Source organism: Dermacentor silvarum, chromosome 8 (assembly GCF_013339745.2).
Source record: "Dermacentor silvarum isolate Dsil-2018 chromosome 8, BIME_Dsil_1.4, whole genome shotgun sequence".
NCBI classification, from domain to species: domain Eukaryota; kingdom Metazoa; phylum Arthropoda; class Arachnida; order Ixodida; family Ixodidae; genus Dermacentor; species Dermacentor silvarum.
The window spans coordinates 58650577-58663952 of NC_051161.1; positions in this window are offsets into that span (position 1 = coordinate 58650577).

Here is a 13376-nt window from a genome sequence, read left to right on the forward strand (position 1 = left end):
GAACCCTCAGCGCGGTATACCGCAAGGCTCAGTTCTTTCTCTTCTGCTCTTCAACCTCGCCATGTGCGTCGTTCACCGCGCCCTCGAACCGTTAACCTCCATCCACTGTACTATCTATGCATATGACATAACCACCTGGTCTTATCTAGGTTCACCGGGATACATACAAGACTGCCTACAGGACGCCCTTGCTACCGCTTCGGCTGCCGCCAAAACAATCGGGCTTTCTTGCTCACCCGCTAAATCTGCTCTCCTCCTTGTCCACCATCCTCGATGGCAACCCCCTCCCCTAGCACTACTACTGGATCGCCATCCCATTCCTCTAGTAAAATCCATAAAAATTCTCGGCCTCTACATCCAAGCCGATGGCGGAGCTTCTTCGGCGATCCGGCACATTCTCCAGCAAGGGGAACAAATTCTACACCTAATGCGTCGCGTCACTAACCGGGTTAGGGGCCTACGCGAATCTGAACTTATTCGTCTTCGTGACGAACTCCTATTTCGCTATCGCTACCAGCTCCCTTATTTAACTCTTCGCCAACCGGACCTTAATCGCCTTGACGCACTCGTACGCAAAGCAACAAAAAATTGCTTGGGCCTCCCAATGAGTGCCAGCAACGACCGCCTAGCTCAGCTGGGCGTCCACAACACAGAAGAGATTATCCTGACTCACCGTCGCAACCAGGAACTCCGCCTGAGCACCACCACTCAGGGACGCCACATCCTGGCCTATGTCGGCTTCTCTGTCTCCACGTCCTCCTCCACCACCTCTACGTCATCCTGCGCGGCACTTCTACGAATCGCGCCATTACCTCGCAACATGAATCCCTGTGTACACGCACAACGCCGCGCGGCTAGAATCCGCTATTTTCAACATTTCATCCACACTCATCCAAACCGTCATTTCTATTACACGGACGCTAGCGTCTCCTCACTCGGCTCTGCCATAGTGGTTCTTTCGGGCAGCTATATGCTATTCTCCATAGAGAAGTCCTCTCGGTTACAGATCCCGCACTTGCTGAACTACATGCAATAGTAGCTGCTTGCCGCTATCTTCCCCCGACACCCCGCACCTGCCTATCATTTTCACAGACTCCATGGCCGCCTGTCGCGCCTTATTACGCGGGGAATTTCCTACCCCTCTGGCACACATTCTCCAAAGTAGTCTTAGTATATCAGTTGAAATCATGTGGGTACCTGGCTACGCGGGACTGTCGGGGAACGAACGGGCTAACCGGCTCCCGGCTTTCCCGGGCCAAGCTCACATGACTCCCGACCTCCTCCCATTTCTCTCCAGCCCTATCGACTTGCCCGCCACGCGTTTCTGCCTTTACAACTCGGTCTATCTCGCGCACACGGCGTCCTCATCCGACAAGCCCAGACGGGCTCTCTTCTTTCTCCAACACGTCTACATCTCCTTCGCGCATTTGCGGAAGAGCCACCTCCGCGATGTCACAGGTGCGGCGGTCATCCCAATGGCTCTCCCATACTGTGGTCCTGCCCTCCTCCCCACCCCTTCCCCCCTCCCCAACATCCACCAACCTATCCCCTACCACTACGGCGGCTTGGTTGACTCGCAGCATCACTGCTAGCTGGCTCAGCGGCACCTGGCAACCCAATATTCTAGTACACTGTAGCTGAAGCGATGAAAGGCGTGCCCGGCGGGACCCTGCACTGAGGGACCCTCTCCACAACTGCTACTCTTACTTTTTATTTAATAAAGTGTATCATCATCATCGTGGTCAGGAACGTTGAGTCACCGTATGTGTGTGCGGACAAGTTCAGTTAGCACCGTGGGACCTACTTTCGGTGGCGAAATGTCTGTTTCTTTTTTTCGTTCGTGTTGGAGTCAAGTTACGCGTGAAATCTCTCCGGGCCGTTTTCACCGGTTGAATTTTGAGTTATTATTTTTCTTCCTTTCTTTTCGCGCACTGCGCTTCATCTGAAATGTCAAACATGTTTGGGCTTTCTGTCAGAATGCAAGTGAAAAACTAGTGTTAAAATAACATTAAAAAGGAACACCAGAAATGTTTAGACTCGTAGAACTTCCTTTCAGAACTATAGATTTATTCGTTTAATACAATAACGTCCGTGATTAGCGCAGAAAGTGCAGTTCAAACATTACCAGGCCTTCGTAAATTTCGGTGATGACGTCAGTGTGACGTCACGAATTTCGCAGTATTGTCGCGCATTGTTCTGCACGGGCAAAGCAGCCAATAGTGCAGAGGCTTTCTCTGCTGACCTTTTAACTGTAACCATTTTTTTTATCGACAACTAGCTGAACGCTCGAGGCTATAGTTGGCAGGAAATTTTAGCGGAGTTGGTGCGAAAATTTCACGCTTGCGTTGCCACCAGTCCTTAGGCTTTTCGTATTCTCCGTCTTGCGAAGTCATCGCTCACCGTATTAGGCTTGCCTGTCTGCTGTCCCGGAAGTGTGATCTGGCTATCTGGATATTGAACAATAGAAATATGTACCTCTTGCTCTTGTTTATGCTGAGCGTGTGGGTCTGTAATAAAGTACAGTGCATATTATATGTGTTTCTTGTACGTTGTGCACATGTGTGCGATGTATATACGCGTCATTTCATGTCACCCGCTTCATCTGGAGTTGCCAGATGACGTCATCACACAGTGCGCCTTTTCTGGCATGCACAATACGCCCAGCAGTATTGTACTGCGACAATATCTCTAGGCGTATGGCCAGGCCGACGTCTTAAGCACCCATCAAAGATTGGTTTGTTGCTCTCTCTCTCTTGTACTTGCCTTCATAGCAGCTGATGCAATCAGAAGCAGAAAAATAAAGAAAGGAGGTGGACATTTCAAGAACTGCCGCCTAGCTAGAAAACATGGCAGTACTTTGTGCTCTTTTTGCTCTAGACAGAAGGTGAATATAGCGCTATAAGACTGCGAAGGGTAATATATAGTTTGTAGAAGTTTATGGTCTGTATAAATTAAGGAGTATATAGTGACACACGCTTTTGAAGTTGTAGCAACTCTATACCACTTCTCTCACTTAGCATGATATGAAGGTTGGGAAATATGTTTTAATTTCGATACTAAAGTTGTCTCGAAATGCCGGACCTGGCGTCATCGACGTTATCGCGGCGTCATTACAGGGAGCAAAATTTACTGACGTCGCGTAACAATAATTATGTGATGTCATTGCTCTTACGCAGCAATAGAGTGTTGCCTGAGTTTCTGATTCAGCTCACGTGTGGTAGCCACAGCGAGCCGGTGTATTGGTACGTCACGACCAAGGAGGTATATAAAAAAAAACTTATTTTTTTTTTAAACATCCTTGGTCATGCCGTACCGAAACTGCTTCGTAGAAAGAAGTGTTATAGTAAATTATTTAGGGCTCTAGCATCTGCCAATGTTTTGTTTTTCTTTATAGAAGGTTTGGAGTTTTAATTATAAAAAAATAAACATTTAAAAACGCCATGCCGGCACTCACTGGACTATTGGAACACGGTATTTATTTATTTATTTATTTATTTATTTATTTATTTATTTATTTATTTATTTATTTATTTATTTATTTATGTATTTATTTATTTATTTATTCATTCATTTATTTATTTATGCGGTTTTTGAGTGCAGTATTGATTTAATTTCCTTGCAATGCAGTGCAGCTAGTGACATCATCTGCACATCCGAGTGCTTTAGACGAGCTGTCAGACAAATAAATAAATAAACAAATAAATACATAAATACATTTAAAGCTGTACAACACGAGTATTTTTGCGTGTGCGACGACCTTTTACTGTAAAAAAGCAGGGTACGGTATACATAGTCGTAAACATGCACGATCAAGAAGGCATGTTGTTGGGCTACTTTGTGCTTGCTTTTAAGGACATAATTCCAGCGCGTAGAAATATATATATATATATATATATATATATATATACACGCGTCACAGGTTCTGCGACGTACGTGTGTCTATGTGTTCTTTTTCTTCCGAGTTATGTCTTCACCGCTGCATTAATTATTGCTCTGTATTCTACTGTCACGTTGGAGATTTAACGACCGTTTACGCTTCGACTGCTTCTGTCTCCTTCGGCTTCGTTACTCTGACGCCCATTTGAACATCTTGTTGTGATTCATCGGTTGCGCTCGCATTGAAAACGACAGCCAATTTTATACAATGCGTAACAAAATCACTTCTTTAGAAGCGTGTGCTTTTGAGCCAGAATTGGTGAAGTATATTTTTAAAAATGTAAATTAATCAGCAATACACAGGACCAAAAGGACCATACGTGTGTTTTGCGCTTCGCCTTATAATATAGCATCACTTGTGCAGCGAGTTCTAAACGGACACTAAAGAGGAAAAAAATAAGGAAGAATGCTAAGATTGGCAATGTATTCATTGAAAACGCCATTTTACTTCATATGGAGTTAAGGGGTTGATTAGCACGAGGTCGTGGGTTCGAATCACCCGCCTCTGTGCAGGGCCGCATTTCAGTGGAGGCGAAATGCTGGAACTCTTCGTGCACTTTTTAGGTATAAGTTCACGATAAAGAATCTCAGGTGGTCACCAATAATCCTGAACCCACTGTGCTTTTTTCGGGACGTTAAGCCCTGCACTTATTTTTAACTATTGCTGGATAAAATTAATGCCAAATTTTTTTATAAATTGAATTTCGCGTCGAAACCACAACGCCGTTATACGTCAGTGTGACCTAACGGATATCAAAGTCGTATATCTTGAGCGTGGGGTCTTTTTGAGAGCATGAAACGCTCTCGAAAATTTCCAGGTTATGTCTCTGGTTCCTCTAGAAAACAATGTAGCCCTTTGTTACCGATAAACAGTTAACCACACGCGAGTAGACGCTCGTGAAATTCAATCGCCGTGGTAGGTTATAGCGGATATGGCGTTGTGCTGCTGAGTTCGAGGTCGCGCGGATTCGATCTATATAGGCTGCGGCAGTCGCACGAGTCGATGAGCTGCGAAATGCAAAACACGCTCGTGTACGTTTTAGATATATCTACACGTAAAAGAACCCCAGGTGATCAACACTAATCCCCACAATACAACGTGCCTCGTAATCTGGTTGTGGTTTTCTCACGTATAACCCCAGAATTTAATATATTTGTCTTGAAATTTATGACGTCATGGCGAGTTAGCGCGGAAACTTCAGAGTGACGTCGCTGTATACCAGTTTCTCATCGGTGCGCCTTTTCTAGCTTAAGGGGACACAAAAGTGAAACACGAAGTCAAGTTTATCAGTTTAAACTAATAATTAAGTTTAATTAAGTTATAACTTATAGTTTAAGTAACCAAGTTCATCAGTTTAGACTGATAAAAGCGTTCTTTCAAAGCTCTGTTTTATTAATTTCACCGTATAGAGCTTGATTACTAGAAGAAAAAAATGACAGGCTAGCTTCTCTCTCTCTCTCTCTCAGTTCTTTTTTCCTTTGCTAATTTCGCGTTAGAACCCAAGCGCCAGTATACGTCAGTATGACGTTATGAATTGCAAGACATTTTCTCACATTTCGGCGCTTGTCGCGCAGTAAGTGTTCTCGAAACTCTCGAAGTCAAGTCTCTTGCTTCTTTAGAGTACAATATGTAGTCCTTATTTACCTATCAAACATTAACTAGTCCCGAGCAGACACCATCGATATCTATGACGTCACGGAGTGAGAGCTATAGTGCGGGAACTTCAACGTGGTGTCGCCACCCGTCTCTCGTATTTTTTTTTATTGGCTTACCAAACCTCTTTTCATGGCGGTTTCAATATTGCAGACCCTCACTTTACTAATGCAGCTCAAAGTATTATTCCTTATTATTGTCCCATTAATAATTGATTATGATTAGGGATCGCAAACGCAGCATCACGGCGCAGAGAACTACATACGTACACGCGAACGGGGTATCGAGTTATGTTCACTGCTTCCGGCAACGTGGTACGAGCCGCTCTGAAATGAAAATATTTGCGCTGCCAGCCGCAGCTGGCGGCCAGCTGGAATAGCCGCAGTCATAAACATGGTGCTGCGTCAAAACGTAAACGAATAAATGTGCATGTATTCACGCGCGACACCGCATCGCCTAGCTTCAACGAAGCGAGTGGAAAACAACACAAAACGCAAGAGCAACTCCACTTGTAGGTACTTCTGCAAGGCTCTAAAGTGTTTCAAGCGTGGCTGCATAAATCGCGTTGGCTGCCTACGATGGCTGTCTCAAATTATTAAACATATTGGATTCGAGATCAAATAGTTTTTGATGACTGTATAGTTCAATGCAGTGGCGGACATCAACATTTGCGCAATAATCGTCAATACGATTATTAATTAAGAAAACAAATGATTAACATTTTCACTAACGACTTGATGTCGCGGTTTAGTTACTCATTAACATGGTGACTGCGCAACAACGTTTCGTCTTGAAGTATACTGTCCTGCTGAGCGCTGGTTGCAGAACAGCCGAGTTATTTTTTAAACCCGTTTATTAAGATTAGCTGCGAACATTTTGGGCGGTAGTATTACTTTGTTCCGGGTCAGCAGGATGGTTCATTATATATGCAAAAAAAAAGTGAACTGTGCGAAACGAGGGAGGACGCAGAATCTGATTATGGTATCTTTCGTTTCGTTGCATTCGACGACGTAACTTTTGATCTTCTGGAATTGCGTATAGCATTCTTGTTTCAGCGTTTCATATAGTGTCTTCGTGTTTGCGTGGACTCTTGTGCCCGTGCTTGCGAGTGTTGTGTTTGAAACGTGGCACTCACGAGGTGACCTCATTTGCAATCGCCCAAGAACATTCGGATTTTTCAAATTCCAAGGACATTGATTTTGTACGCGAACGTTTGAAATATGTCACTTTGTTTTTTTTTTCTTATTGTTTCTATCTATTTAATCGTCTTGAGCATAACTGTCACTAGTATCGCTAATTTACTCACTAGAGTATTGCACGGGCCGGGCCGGGCCGAGTAATGCGATTTTTTGGCTGGCCCGTGCCTGCTGCCTTCGCACCTGGGCCGGGCTCGTGCTTGAAGCCGCAGGTGTGGGCCAGGCATGGGCCCGTTCACTAATGGGCTTAGGTTGGGTTTTCGAGGACAGGCGGGCGCTCTGCACTGATTCAAGGCAGTTCTATGCGAAGTTCAAGTGACAAGCTGGAAAATATGGCGCCTAATCACCTTAGCAAACAAAATAAAAACGGTCCGAGTTCTTTTTTGTTTGGGTTTTATTTAAGAAGAATTACCTATTATTTAAGAAGAAAGTTTCTAGAAAGACAAACTGCGCCCTCGCAAAAGAAAAAAAAAAGTATGTGTATTAAAGAGCACTCTTGATACGGTCTGACTGTTGCCAATTTTACGATTGCACTATTTTACCCCTCTCGATACGAATATTTTATTGCAATTGCCTCGTGTTACTCGTCGTTTAGTTAATCGTCATTTATTGCATCACACTGACGATTGCTTTACGGTCCCTGCAGTACACATGCATGACTTCCACCTTAGCCGCATTCGCAGTGTTCTTCGTGGGCCTTAAATTTATGCACGAGAAGGGCTTCGTCGTGGGCTCGGCAGGGTTGGTGTGACAGTGAAATTCCCACCTTCATGATTTTCGTGCCCAGGTTCGAACATGTGCGTTTGAACGCTTGGCTGATTTTGCACCTAACACAATTTTATGTTTTCTCTTTTTCTTTTTTTTTCTCTTTATTTTGCTGTAAGAACTATTTACAAGAGCCATTTTCGTACAATAGCAATTAGGTCACTTGAAGCGCGATCACGCCGCCGCCGCCGTGATCTCATGGCATCGACACGACATGCGCGGTCAGTGGTGTGTGTCGATAAAAGGGGCGGATAAAGTGCGTTTAGTCGAAAAAAAAAAAAGCGTCAACGCCAAGCTACGCCAAGTTAAAACATACGCAGGGTTCGACACCAGGCTATATAGCTGTTGTGTTATTTCTTCCGCGCTGTGAAACAAGTTGGCTCGCCTTCACGCTAGGCTCAATTGACTCTGATGGAGCGAGGGCAGCGTTCTGGCTTCCGCTGCTTGGATATGAGCGCTGTGCGCACGCACGTTAGCTTTCCCGCGGCAGCATCTGTGTGCTTATTACCAGCTGTTTGCATGCACTGGTGTGAGCGGAAAGGACCCGTAAACGTTAAGCTAAATTTAGCGCTTTCGAATGCCGACAGCTTTGTCGATTTTTCCGTGGGTCTCATGTCGTGCACCAACGAGGCTCGACGCCGGTAACGCCGTTGCCGACGTTCCTCAAAACGCCAGCGTTGTGACGCGCCTTGTATCTTCTAGCGCGCAGTTCTATATGTGTATACCTCGCAGCAGCAGTTGTCTCGCGTGCTGCGTCGCGCCATGTCGCATCCGCGTATTGTCAGAACAACACGTGAGCAGCTCGAGCGCAATGCTAACTTTGCGATCGCTCTCAACGCTTCGCCTTCGAGCGAAACTACCACTTTTTAAAAGCGAATCTTTTCTTTGCGAACTTGGCCGCGTTTCGTGACAGTGAGAGCTGCGCACCCGGCTGTTCTCTTGCAGAATAGGCCAACCAATCACAGCGGAGTACGCGCGCAGCTGGGTTTCTTGCAGCACCACTAGATGGCGCTCGCCTCCACGCGTCCGCGGCGGCGCCGGCCATGCGGGGGAAAGAAAACAAAAAGAACCAGAAAGCTCGCCTTCGCGCACTTGCGGCAGCGGCGGCGCCATTGAATTAGCCTCGCTACAATGCCTAAATAAAGCCTCCCGTATCACTTTGTGCAGACACTCAATAAGCACAAACTCGTGTGTTGACTCCTTATGCACTCACACAAACCTTCGCTGTATATAGATGCCAACTCGTTGGAACTGCTGCATTTCTTTCCCACTTATGTATAATTCTTGGTGTTCATACATACAATGTACACAAGAACTTTAACAAAATGCCTTGTCAGGATTTCTTTAACGCATCCTTTGCTTCAGTCGGCATTTTCATGTTAGCTGCACACGTGCTTTGTCGGAAGAACTTTTTTCCTCGATTTTTTATTGCCACTGCAGTTTTTATTAATATCTTCGGATACATCACCTAAGCAATTACACCTTTAAAGGATGTGCACTGAGGTCCTCCGGCGGGCCCGGGCCGGGCCCGGCCCCACCGGAGGACCTCAGAGCACATCTCCACTAAGCACCGGAGGAACTCAGGCCTGGGATTAGCAGCCATGTGTTCGGGCTGTAAAATTTGTCCCTTGCAGTGCTATGATTGTCACATCAGAGGAGTGGGTTGATGCCACCAGCAGTCACCAACATCTTAAATAAAGCAAAGAAAAAAAAAAGGAAGTCTTTGTTCTATGCTTTACTCCTTTCTGCGTCCTCGACGCTTTATCTTTTTCATTTTGAACGGTCTTTGTTACGTTCTTTCTTCCTGTCTTTAATAGCCTCTCTAGGGGTGATCATATACTCAAGAATTTGAATACGAATCAAATAGTTCTGTTTCGATTCGAGCTACTCTATTCCGGACTTGAAAAATGAGCATGTATCAGAGGAAATAAGTCGGTTTTTTTCCTTTACCATCTTTCCTCTACACGTTCGTTTTAATGCTTTGTAAAAGCAGGAAAATATTACGCATGCTTGTTTCGAAAATTTAGTGACTTGGCCACTCACACACGTATACGCCCGAATGGACGCATAGAGAGAGAGAAAATTGCCAAATGTATCAGTGATTCATTAAACACCTGCTGAAATGAGAACTAATAAAACAAATAAAACAGAAGCTTTGCAACTGTCTGATTCCACAAGAAAAACTATACGTATCGAAATTCTGTAACTATACGTCAAGCCCACATGCGCGCGCACGCAAGCTTGCATGAAACTGACGCTTTGTTCGCAGCCATAGTTGCTCCGCAAGCACAGGCTAGCTGTTCAAACAGTAACAGCTGCACGGGTCAGTGACTTCTGCTGAAGGTGCGGAAGAAGAAATATCCGAATGCAGCTGTTGGATTTTACAGAACGGTGCTACCAACGGCGCCCTGTTGGCCGGGAACGTCTGTCCACAATATAGGGCAGCGCTGTCAAGCGATGAATTCAAAGCAACGATACTTATTTACGTTCAACGTGTTATTCCCCTCCCTCTGCTTGTCTCTATTCGTGAGAAATGTCAGTAATGTTAAACGGAAGGGACTAGAAAGTTAGGCCATATAGCGTAGGCACACTGACATAGAAAACCTGGCGATGTATTCAGTAACGAGGGACAGAGATATGTTGATGGCGTTACTTGTCACGCTGCTTAACCGTAAATTTAATCAAATTGCGAGAAACTATAATGACGATGACGGACTGTATTTCGCGTACTGGCTGGTGTGGCAGTGTCGGCAGTGACGCCGTCGTCACCACGAGGACGTAAATTTCGTGAATTCTATGTTTCTGAGAGAACAGTCGTGCAACAGAGGAATGTTTCTAGCGCGCTGCCGCAATCACCGCCGCTGTTGTCGGATGTGTCGTTCAGCATTCTGGCGTACGTATGGACGCCAGCACGTAACCACAATACAGTGCTATTATGCATTTGGCCATATTCAATACCCAGATTAAAAAAAAAAGCGGTAGTATTACAAAAGAATGGATTTGCAAGCGATTGTTTGCAGTACACCGGTGTGAGGATTATTTTCTGGGGCTATACAATTCGAAGAGCGCATTTTATAAGTTTGTTTATAGTTTTTAGTAGCACGCACAACGTCAGGGATATTGTTCATATGACCCCAGGTCGCTCAGAAAGACAGAATATGTTTTCACCCACTGCCGTTCGTATAGCTCCTCGACCATGACGCTCGGCTGCTAGCAGCAGCTAACGAATGAATGAATGAATGAATGAATGAATCAATCAATCAATCAATCAATCAATCAATCAATCAATAAGTCAATGAATATGAATGAATCAATTAACGAACCAACGATCTACGTAGCCCCTTTGCCTATATGGTAAGAACGATTCTGGTCGAATACTCTCAAATGTGTGAGAAGTCGGGACATGGTGCGAATTATTTAGTTGCGATGATTCATTAAGAGGAAAAAATGGAGCATGGGCAGGCCATGGATAACCGTTGCACTATTAGAGTTACGGAACGGATACTAACAGAAGGGACGCACAGTCGAGGACGGCAGAAAACCGGGGTGATGAAGTTAGGAAATTCGCCGGTGCAAGTTGGAATCACCTAGAGCAAGACACGGGTAATGAGATCGCAGGGAGAGGCCTTCGTCCTACAGTGGACATAAATATAAGCTGGTGATGATGATGATACTCTCTGACATCATTCTTGCTGTACTGCTGCATACTTATGCAGTCCTCCTCTGTGCCTCAAGGTTGGATTGATGAACGTACTAATTAATGAGAAAGTCAGCGAGAAGAATAAGGGGAACTGAACTTCATTTCTTGCTATTTACAATCGTATAGCAAACAGACCTTAAATCCAGATAAAGCATATAGGGGAAGGTAACTGTTATGTCTAGTTTGAATGTGGAAATAATATGCAAAAGAGAAATAAAGGTCGCCGACAAACAACCTATCGCAGGTTGGAGCCAAACTCACGTCTTGCTGCTCTATCTTGCTATCCTTTTCAGTGCATATTTATCTTTACTCTTTTGCTCCCCTTCGCCTATACAAACTTTCTATTTCTTCGTCCGTTCCCTTGCAGTGTAGCGTATGTAGTCGAATAAATGCTGGCTAAACGCTGTGCCTTCGTTTCAATAAAGAGCTTTCTCTCTAGCACCGTAGTACTCACAGTGGGATATTTAAAAGCTGGATGAAGTATTGTGAAATGAATGAATGAATGAATGAATGGCGCAAATTTGTTTGCAGGTAAATTGGCGGCCGCTCAAGGTCTAGACATGTATAAACCACTTGCAGCCACCATGCGTTCACGTTTCGTGGGCGACCATGAGAGCATTCCAACAGGTCGTTGTCACGCATACATAAACACATAGAGATATACACGTACACATGCGCACTCCAGGGACTTCCTCGGTACGCGGCGCGCAGCCCGGCGAAGAATCCGGACAGGTGCCCGCAGGTAGCGACGCCGAATGCAGAGCGGCGCGTACTTCCGCGAAAAGCTTGCGCGACGGCTCTCGCGTTCTATGTGCACGACGTTGGCTTTGAGGAAACGTGCCGTGATTGACAGTGTAATGCAGAGATCGACCTCCGAGAATATCAGCGCGCACGTGACTGAGGACGTGCACATGGGCGGGACTGTATATAGTTTGCTTCCATGTATATACACTGTCATTGGTAGTAAGTTGCGGAAAGGAAATAAACATGCTTGCGCGCGGCGCTCTTTTCTTATGTGTGCACGTCTGCGTGTGCTGCGACACGATGATGATGAACCTCCATCATGGCTCGTACCCACTGAGGGGGATAGGCCAAGACGACATGCCCCGACTTTTAGTTTTCTTGTTCTTTACTTGTCCTTGTTATTTTGCCAAAGATGTAGCTACCGCACGCTCTCGAGATCCTTCGAATTGTTTTGAAATGAAGTCAGCGGTGGAGAGCGCCGACTACGCAATTTTTTCACCCGGCGAACCACTATGCGCCGGATAGATAAGAGTGCAAAGCTGTCATACGATGACAAAGAGAGTGGAATGGTGGAACGCCGGAGTTATATTTACGAGGTACACGAGAGCGACTGCTGGCAGCGTTGCATATATATACAACTGAACTCCTGCTCATCGTTTTTTGGCACACCGGAAGAAACATTTCGTGCTGGCAAGAACCGAGTCCCTCTGCGAGAACACGGGCACAGTGGCCTGCGCGCTTGCCTTGACGTTTGTCTTCCTGAAATAACCGCAGAACTGGTCGGATATAGTACAGCGAACGTTTCCGCGCTTGTTGGAGCTTTCGGTGGGCGTGTGTGTATGTTTCTTTGCAGCTCGTCTCTCGTCGACAGCGGCATGCGTGACGTCATACCATGTGCGTGAGGAGGTTGTTGTTGCGTCAGTGCCACAGCCGCAGACGGTCGGGCTAAAGTGACACCAGACAGGAATGTGTCGCGCAAGAATGCAGGCAGAACACGTCACTTGAATTCTCGCGAGCAAGACGAGGACGGCTCAAGTTCGAGATGGTCAGACGCAGAAGCGCGGTGAAATGAGCCTCCAAATGGGCACGCAACGCGTAACTTGGTCATCATCATAATCATTATTCCTGACTGACAATGCCGAGAAATCAAGCGCCGTTTAAGTCGACCAATCTACAACTATCCCAACTGTCATGCAGTTTGATCAATAGTGCGTCAAATAATATTATCATAAAGATAAACTATATCCCGGTGCTACAATAGGGTATAAGGATTATGTTTGACTTTCTGATGCTTATTACCACTGCACATAAATCTCGGATGGCAAGTGTATTTTTGCATTCCGTCTGTCACTGGAATGTGACCCCCGCGGCCGGAAAGTCT